General features: G+C 38.5%; 1 long non-coding RNA gene and 1 other non-coding gene across 2 annotated transcripts; one reads left to right on the top strand and one right to left on the bottom strand.

Annotated features, from left to right (window-relative positions):
* Positions 1–2,467: 2,467 nt before the first annotated feature.
* TRNAK-CUU (transfer RNA lysine (anticodon CUU)) lies at positions 2,468–2,540 on the top strand. Its single transcript has one exon. It is a non-coding gene; the product is annotated as a tRNA-Lys (tRNA).
* A 291-nt stretch (positions 2,541–2,831) lies between these two features.
* Positions 2,832–3,673, bottom strand: LOC139035653 (uncharacterized). The gene is made up of 2 exons (XR_011488327.1): positions 3,349–3,673; positions 2,832–3,175 (listed from the first exon to the last, which is right to left on the bottom strand). It is a non-coding gene; the product is annotated as an uncharacterized lncRNA (long non-coding RNA).
* Positions 3,674–6,938: the final 3,265 nt, after the last annotated feature.

Raw genomic sequence — 6,938 nt, 5'->3', positions numbered from 1 at the left:
TTTCTAGTTTTTCTCTTTTCTTTTGGCTTTATACTATGAGATCATCACAGTTCTGTAAGCAGAATGATATAATTATTAAATGAAGTCTCTTGCTTCTATATGGAGAATGATAAATATTTGAAAGAGTAGAAGCACAGAGACGTCTATGCTTTATTGGCATTATACTATGAGATCATTAGCAGTTTTTAATCGGAATGATATGATTATTAAATGAAGTCTCTTGCTTCTGTGGAGAAAGATAAATACAGGGAAGACTAGAAATACAGAGACTAGTTGGAAATCTTGCAATCCAGTGTTCAAGCCGTAATGGAAAGTGAGTAGTCGTCGGAGTGGAGGTGGAAATATGTGGATGGATTTTAGATGTGCAGGCTTGCTGAAAAATTAAATGTAGAAAGTAAAGGGAAAAGGAAATTCAATTGCTTCTTCCTGTTAATGAAGCATTATAATTAAAAGTTTTTATTCATGAATAAATGGATAAAAAGGATATGGATATACTCGGAAGACTAGCAGTTTAATTTGTCTAACCCTCACTGAAATATCCTAGTTGCAATTTTTTCATGAAGGGTCCTGAGTTAGACCACTGTAGGCCAAGAAACGGAGAGGGCAATGGCAACCCACTCCAGTACTCTTGCCTGGAAAATCCCATGGGCAGAGGAGCCTGGTGGGCTGCCGTCTAAGGGGTCGCACAGAGTCGGACACGACTGAAGCAACTTAGCAGCAGCAACAGCAGGCCAAGAAAAGACTTCTTCCCGGGTGTTACTAGTAAAGAACTCGCCTTCCAATGCAGAAGACAGATGCGGGTTTGAGGCCAAGAAAATGCTGAAGAAAGCTAGAGTATAGTCCTAAGAGGGTTCACCTTGAAGGTAAACTACAAGTACTCCAAACTTGTTTAAAGATCCAGTGAAACCCTTAATTAACTTCCCTGTTTGTATGTGATAAACACAATTTGAGTGCCTAGGGCCTACTGTGTATTCATTAACAATTGTGAATTTGGAGCTCTTTCTGAACCCATTATCAGATGAACTGTTTATGTGGGGACTGGATTGTTGATTTATCTCGTACCTTGGAAAAATGCATTGAGTTATGGTCTAAGGTTCGTTATTGTTTGCCTGATTCATTAGAAAACTTAAAAGGTGTGAGTATGGATGTGTTTTAATTACTTTAAGTTAGTTTCGGAAATAGTGCATATAAAATCAGTATGTAATCTACGCATATGTCTTTCTTATAGGGTGATAAGGCTTTTGAGGTTATCAGAGTCTGTTTATACTTCCGTCTATTGGAATAGTGCTTTGCACATGGTAGGTACTTAATAATTGTGTTGAGAATGCAAATAAATACAAATTCACTTCCCAGGTACATTCTGCCAAGTTATAAAATTGTTACAATACACCAGAATTTACAACTGCAAGAAAAAAATTGTTGGTGAATAATTGCATTAATATTTCAAGCTTGAAAATTTTAAATATTCTGCTTAAATCCTAGGGGCACTTTGAGGAATCTAAACATAGTTTATGCCATACTGTATTACTCAGTTTTAATTAAAATAGCCCTGGAAACATGATGCCCAATGTGTTTAACTTGTAAATTCTGTGTTTTAGGGTTTCAGAAATTATTATCCCTAAGAATTCTTCCTGACTCTCTGGTTTACAATTAGGTTTTATCTTGCTGTTCTGAGCAGTAGAATAGACACCACTCCCATCACAGAAATCTGCAGATTTCCTTATCTAGAGAACTGCACTAGTATCTCAGAATATATATATTTCTGTAGATTATTCCATTATCTTAGCTTGTCATAATTTGATCAAAATTAGTTCTTTTCTCCTAGATTTAATTCTTTACCATAAGACTCAGCAGACTCTACAATCCTTTCCTCTCAGCCTGTCTTTTGTGAGGGATGTGTAATAACAACTTCTGAAGGTCCTCTCTCTGAAATGTCAGGCAGTTATGGGAAAGGGGGCTAATTTTAACTGAACCGGTTTCCTCTTCCTCAATTTAGCTTTCCTTGACTAGATCATATTAAAGGGAAATAAGTAAGCTCCACTGTTCTTCCGCGTGTGTAACTAACTTCATTAAAAACTTTGTATTCATGCTGCCTCCAAAATGGTAGGAATCCATTATGACATTCGATAGAAAGTGAACAGTCTTGATACGTGTTTGGGTCCTAAATATTGGGTCGTAAATATTTTTAAACACTTCAGAAAAAAGATTCAGGGATTCTGTAATGACAGACACGTAACTCTTCAGTGCTCTTGTGATACTCCCACGCTAAAAAATTACTAAATATAAGTACAGTTAAAGAATTGTTTTAAAGAATTTTTAAAACCAGTTTGGAAGTTAACATCTCATAGCATGACGTAAATTTTTTTAACACCAAAAAAAGAAGTATAAGGAAACAAATAAAAAAAAAAAAAAAATCAAATACAGTTAAACACTTTAAGAGGAGAAAAATCAGCGCCCTTTCCCGGGTGCCCGGCTAGCTCAGTCGGTAGAGCATGGGACTCTTAATCCCAGGGTCGTGGGTTCGAGCCCCACGTTGGGCGCAACCGGTGTTTTTCGTTTTTCACTTTGCTTTAACTTTCAGAGGTCTCCACAGCATTGTAACACACAAGGGTTTTTTAAAACCGCTTTTAGATACTGTCAGTATTAGCCAAATCTCTGGAAAAAAGACGAGTTTGCAAATTAAAGAGTTCTCAAGTTGCGCTTGCGTACTTAAAGGAACACGTTCCTATTCCTTTTTCCTATCACTTCCTTGCTCCTCCTTCACCAAGGAAACCGAAACGGCCAATGTTTACAGTTGAAATTGATTTTCTGTGTTACTGTGCCTTCCGGCATTATTGCTGTGAGAGGGCGGTTTTTTATTTAATCGGAATAAAATCAGGAGCCTCAATACTGGCAACTTTTCTAAAACTTAAGCGATGCCATGGAAATGCAAAGAGTCGGAGGACTTCGAAGTTCTCTCTTGTTTATTTTACATTTTTTCTTCTCAATATAGGGCTTTCCTGGGGTAGGGATGGGGAAATGTCTTCTGGAGAAATATCCAGGGAGAAATGTCCCATGCCGTTGTGAGAACCAGGGCACTGTCAGGTTTTCTTCCACTGGTCGTGGGACTTATTTGGAATCTCTCCATCCAGTTGGATAGATACTAGCAAGTTAACATTCCGGTAAAGCGGAGGCTCTTTGAAACGAAAGCACAAAAGAACTGAGATGTGAAACTTCGAAAGGGCAATTATTACTAAGTATTATGGAATGTAGGACTTCCGTTTTTTTACCCTCTTCTCTAAGAACTTTGAAATAATCAGGAAGAGAACATGCACACCACAGCCAGTCCCGTTCCGGGATCTCACTCACCGGCCGCTGTAGGTGAAGGGCGCAGGCTCCAACCTGAATTACTATTTCCCGTACGCCGCGTGTTATCTGCTAGCTTTCCTCCTACTAAAGGACCAATTTGTCTCTGTCGGTTTTCCCCCTCAACATACAAACATGCTGTTAATTCTCTATCTTAAAACGAAAAACTTTGACCTAGTTTCCCTGCAAGCTACCATTTTACCGTATTTCTCTGTTCCTCTTCGGAGCAAGTTGCCCCACGGAGGCCCAAGCTCACCATTCTCTCCTCCCACCTGCCAATGCCCTTCAGCCAAAGACCAAAAAACAAACTCCTGTAGTTGACCAAGTTTGACTTATAACCCCTTGCAGCGAGGGAGACCTGTGGGGTGTCTCAGTAAGAGGGTGTTAGAGTCTACTACAGGATTTGTGTTTTAGTCAGGGAATTTGGGAGAGGGTCTATGGAAACGAGGGCGCCTTCTGGATTTCTGGTGTTCCCAGGAAGCAGGGGCCATTCTATGATGTAAATAAATCTTATCTATAGGGAAAAGCAGGCTAAAGGACGAATAAAGCTGAAACTGATAAAGTCACTCATTTAGGACAAAAAGCTGTTCAGTGTTCTGAGTGGGACTGGGACCAACTTGTCTAAAGTGAATGTTCTATGAAACGCGGATTCCACGTCCAGGCCTCCCCAATTTGTGACCAACCCACCATAAACCAGGGGTTCCCACGGTCTCTGCTGAGGTTTGTTCATTTCCTAGAAGGGCTCACAGAACTCCAGAAAAGTTTACTTATTCCCTATCTAATAGATAGGATACAACTCAGGAAGAGCTAAGCGGGAGAGATGCTTAAGGCAAGGTATGGGCAAGGAACATGCCACTCTCCCAGCACCTGAACATTTTCACCGTTCTGGAAGCTCTGTGAACCCTGTATGATAGGGATTTTTATGGAGGCTTCATCACACAGGCATGACCAATTATTGACTCAATGGCAAAACCCTGTCCTCTCCCTAGAGGATGGGGCAGGCAGGGGTGGGGCTGAAAAGTTCTTCAAAACATCACTTAAGACTCTGGTGACCAGCTCTCATCCTAAAGTCATCCAAAAGCCCTCCAAGAGTCACCTTTTGGTGAGAAGTACAAAAGGCACTTCTATTACCCAGGAAATTCTAAGGGATTTAGCAGCTCTGTGTAAGCTGCTCCTAACACAAGGATTTTAGGAGCCCTGTGTCAAAAACTACAGGCAGAGGCCAAATACATTTCTTGTGTCACACTTGCCTAATTTGTCTAAGTCACTATAAGCCCCTCAATCACCCTATTCTAATTGGCAATTAGCCCCCCCATTCATCTCATCCTACATTTTTTTTTCTATAGAAGATATCTTCTTTTGTTATTTGCTTTACTTTCACCACATCCTTGGAACGTAGGTCCACAAAGGCAGGATTTTTGTCTTTGTTCTCCAATGTTTCTCAAGCACCTAAATTAGTTATCTGGCAGATGTCCAATAAATATGTGTTGAAAATTAGTGAATTAAGAAGGCTGTATTGGTTTCTTAAAGCTGCCATAAACAAAGTGCCCCAAACTGAGTGACTTAAAAGAAATGTACTGTCTCCCAATTCTGAAAGCTAGAAGCTTGAAATCAAGGTGCAAGGAGATCTTAAAGGCTCTCTTGAAGAGTCTATTCTTTACCTCCTTCTCTTCGCTTTCTTGTGGCAGCAGCAACCCTTGGTGTCTTTGGTTTGTTGGTGCCTAACTCCAGTCTCGGTCTGTTGCTACATCTTCCCATTTCTCTCTCACATGGCATTTTCCTTTTTGTATAATGACACCAGTCCTAGTGTCTGATTAGAGCCCACCCTAATAATCCCATCAATGTGGTTATACCTGCAAGTTAAGGCCACATTCACAGGAGCTAGAACTTACAACATCTCTAATGCACACAATTCAACCCTTAACAGAGGGCTCCATTTCTTAACCTCAATCTCTGGTGTCTGCCACTTTATAGTATCTATAAAGTTGTATTTCAGCTAGAGACCTTATGTTTTATATTATTCAGTAATGAAAACCTCTTAATAAATCATCCAAATGCTACAAAAGATAACGTTATGTTTACTACAAGAGATAAGGTTAATACTGAATCCATTCAACTGACTATTAGTAGTACACCTATTCCTGGCCTAGTACACTTAGAGATTTCAAAGTTAAGAAATGGAGCTTGGTTCTTACGGAGCTTATATTCCAGAAAGAAGATAAAACCTGAATACAAGCAAATACAAAGTGAAATTTTAAGTGCCTTGTTACAGATAATGTGCTTATGGAAAAGAGCACTACTTTGGGGAAAAGGGTGCTGTGGAAAATGGTAAGTCGAGAAGACAGAGGAGTCTCACTTTAGGAATGAATATATTAGGAAACTGAATTTTCAATTTTATTTACTGGTTTAATATGGCTTTCAAGTTCTTTGTGGTCTAATTGTAAATTATTTTAGTAATGCCTCATCTCACTGCCAAATGCTTTAAGATTTTGTGCAGAGAAATCAGTTCACTTAGGCTGGAGTAATCCCCAACTATGGATATTCTCCTCATTCTTTAGGAACAAGGTCAGAAGCCTCCTCTATGAAGGTTCCTTGGCACACTGGTCAGAACGAAATACATCGGCAACAAGCAATGGATCCCTTGGTGGCATATACCACATTCTGTTTTGTATCATCATTTGTGTACACATCCACTTCTGCTAACCTGTAACCGTTCCAAGGGCAGAGGTCCATGTCTTACTGTTGTAGCATTTACAGGATCTAAAACTATGCAACGTACACAGCAGAGAGTCAATAAATACTGAATGAATCATAGTTTGGGGCTACTAAAATAGTAGTATATGGTGACAAAGTAAACCTAGATGTATTTTAAAAAGTAACACACACACAAAGATAAAAACGAATCCTTTCCTATTCTTAATGCCAGGAACCAACTCTTTCAAGTGTTTCTTGGTGTTAGTATCTTCATATACAGAGCACATACCAAAACTAGGAAGGCTATAGAAAAATAATCAAACTATGAATAAAAACAGACTTGGGACATATAGTCTAAAAAATGTATACATTCTTACTCAGTCTTCAGGACTACGAGAATACATATATATTTCCCATCTTCACAGGTACTTAGAAAGAATGAAACCAGCAAAATTCTAGTTAAGAGGTAGTTCATTAAAAACAAAGGAAGAAAAACAAAAATAAAAAATTAAACAATGACTGAGTACATATTACAAAGAACCCTGCTTTTAGAAAATCAAAAGCACAAAAGATTAAAGACATTATGAATACATGTAAACAGCAGTTGCATAAAAATGCATGAGCATCTTTGCACTAAAATGAAATATTTTTCCTTAGAAATTCATAAACTATAAAGTTAAGAAAGTGAGCATTTCCACATTTTTGCTTACCAAATGCTTAACTATGCTACCCAAAATTATCAGTCCAAAAATAGCATTATTATAACCTGGACACAAACATCAAAACAAAGGATCTTAAGACACAAACCCATGTAAATATTTGAAATAACTAGAAATGGTAACATTATTCTTTAGATGAAGTAACTGATGAAAATAATGACATTAATGAAGTCTCTGATG

This window comes from Odocoileus virginianus, chromosome 6, assembly GCF_023699985.2.
Source record: "Odocoileus virginianus isolate 20LAN1187 ecotype Illinois chromosome 6, Ovbor_1.2, whole genome shotgun sequence".
NCBI lineage: Eukaryota > Metazoa > Chordata > Mammalia > Artiodactyla > Cervidae > Odocoileus > Odocoileus virginianus.
Note: the sequence above shows the minus strand (reverse complement) of the source record. Positions and strands in the feature narration are given on the sequence as shown.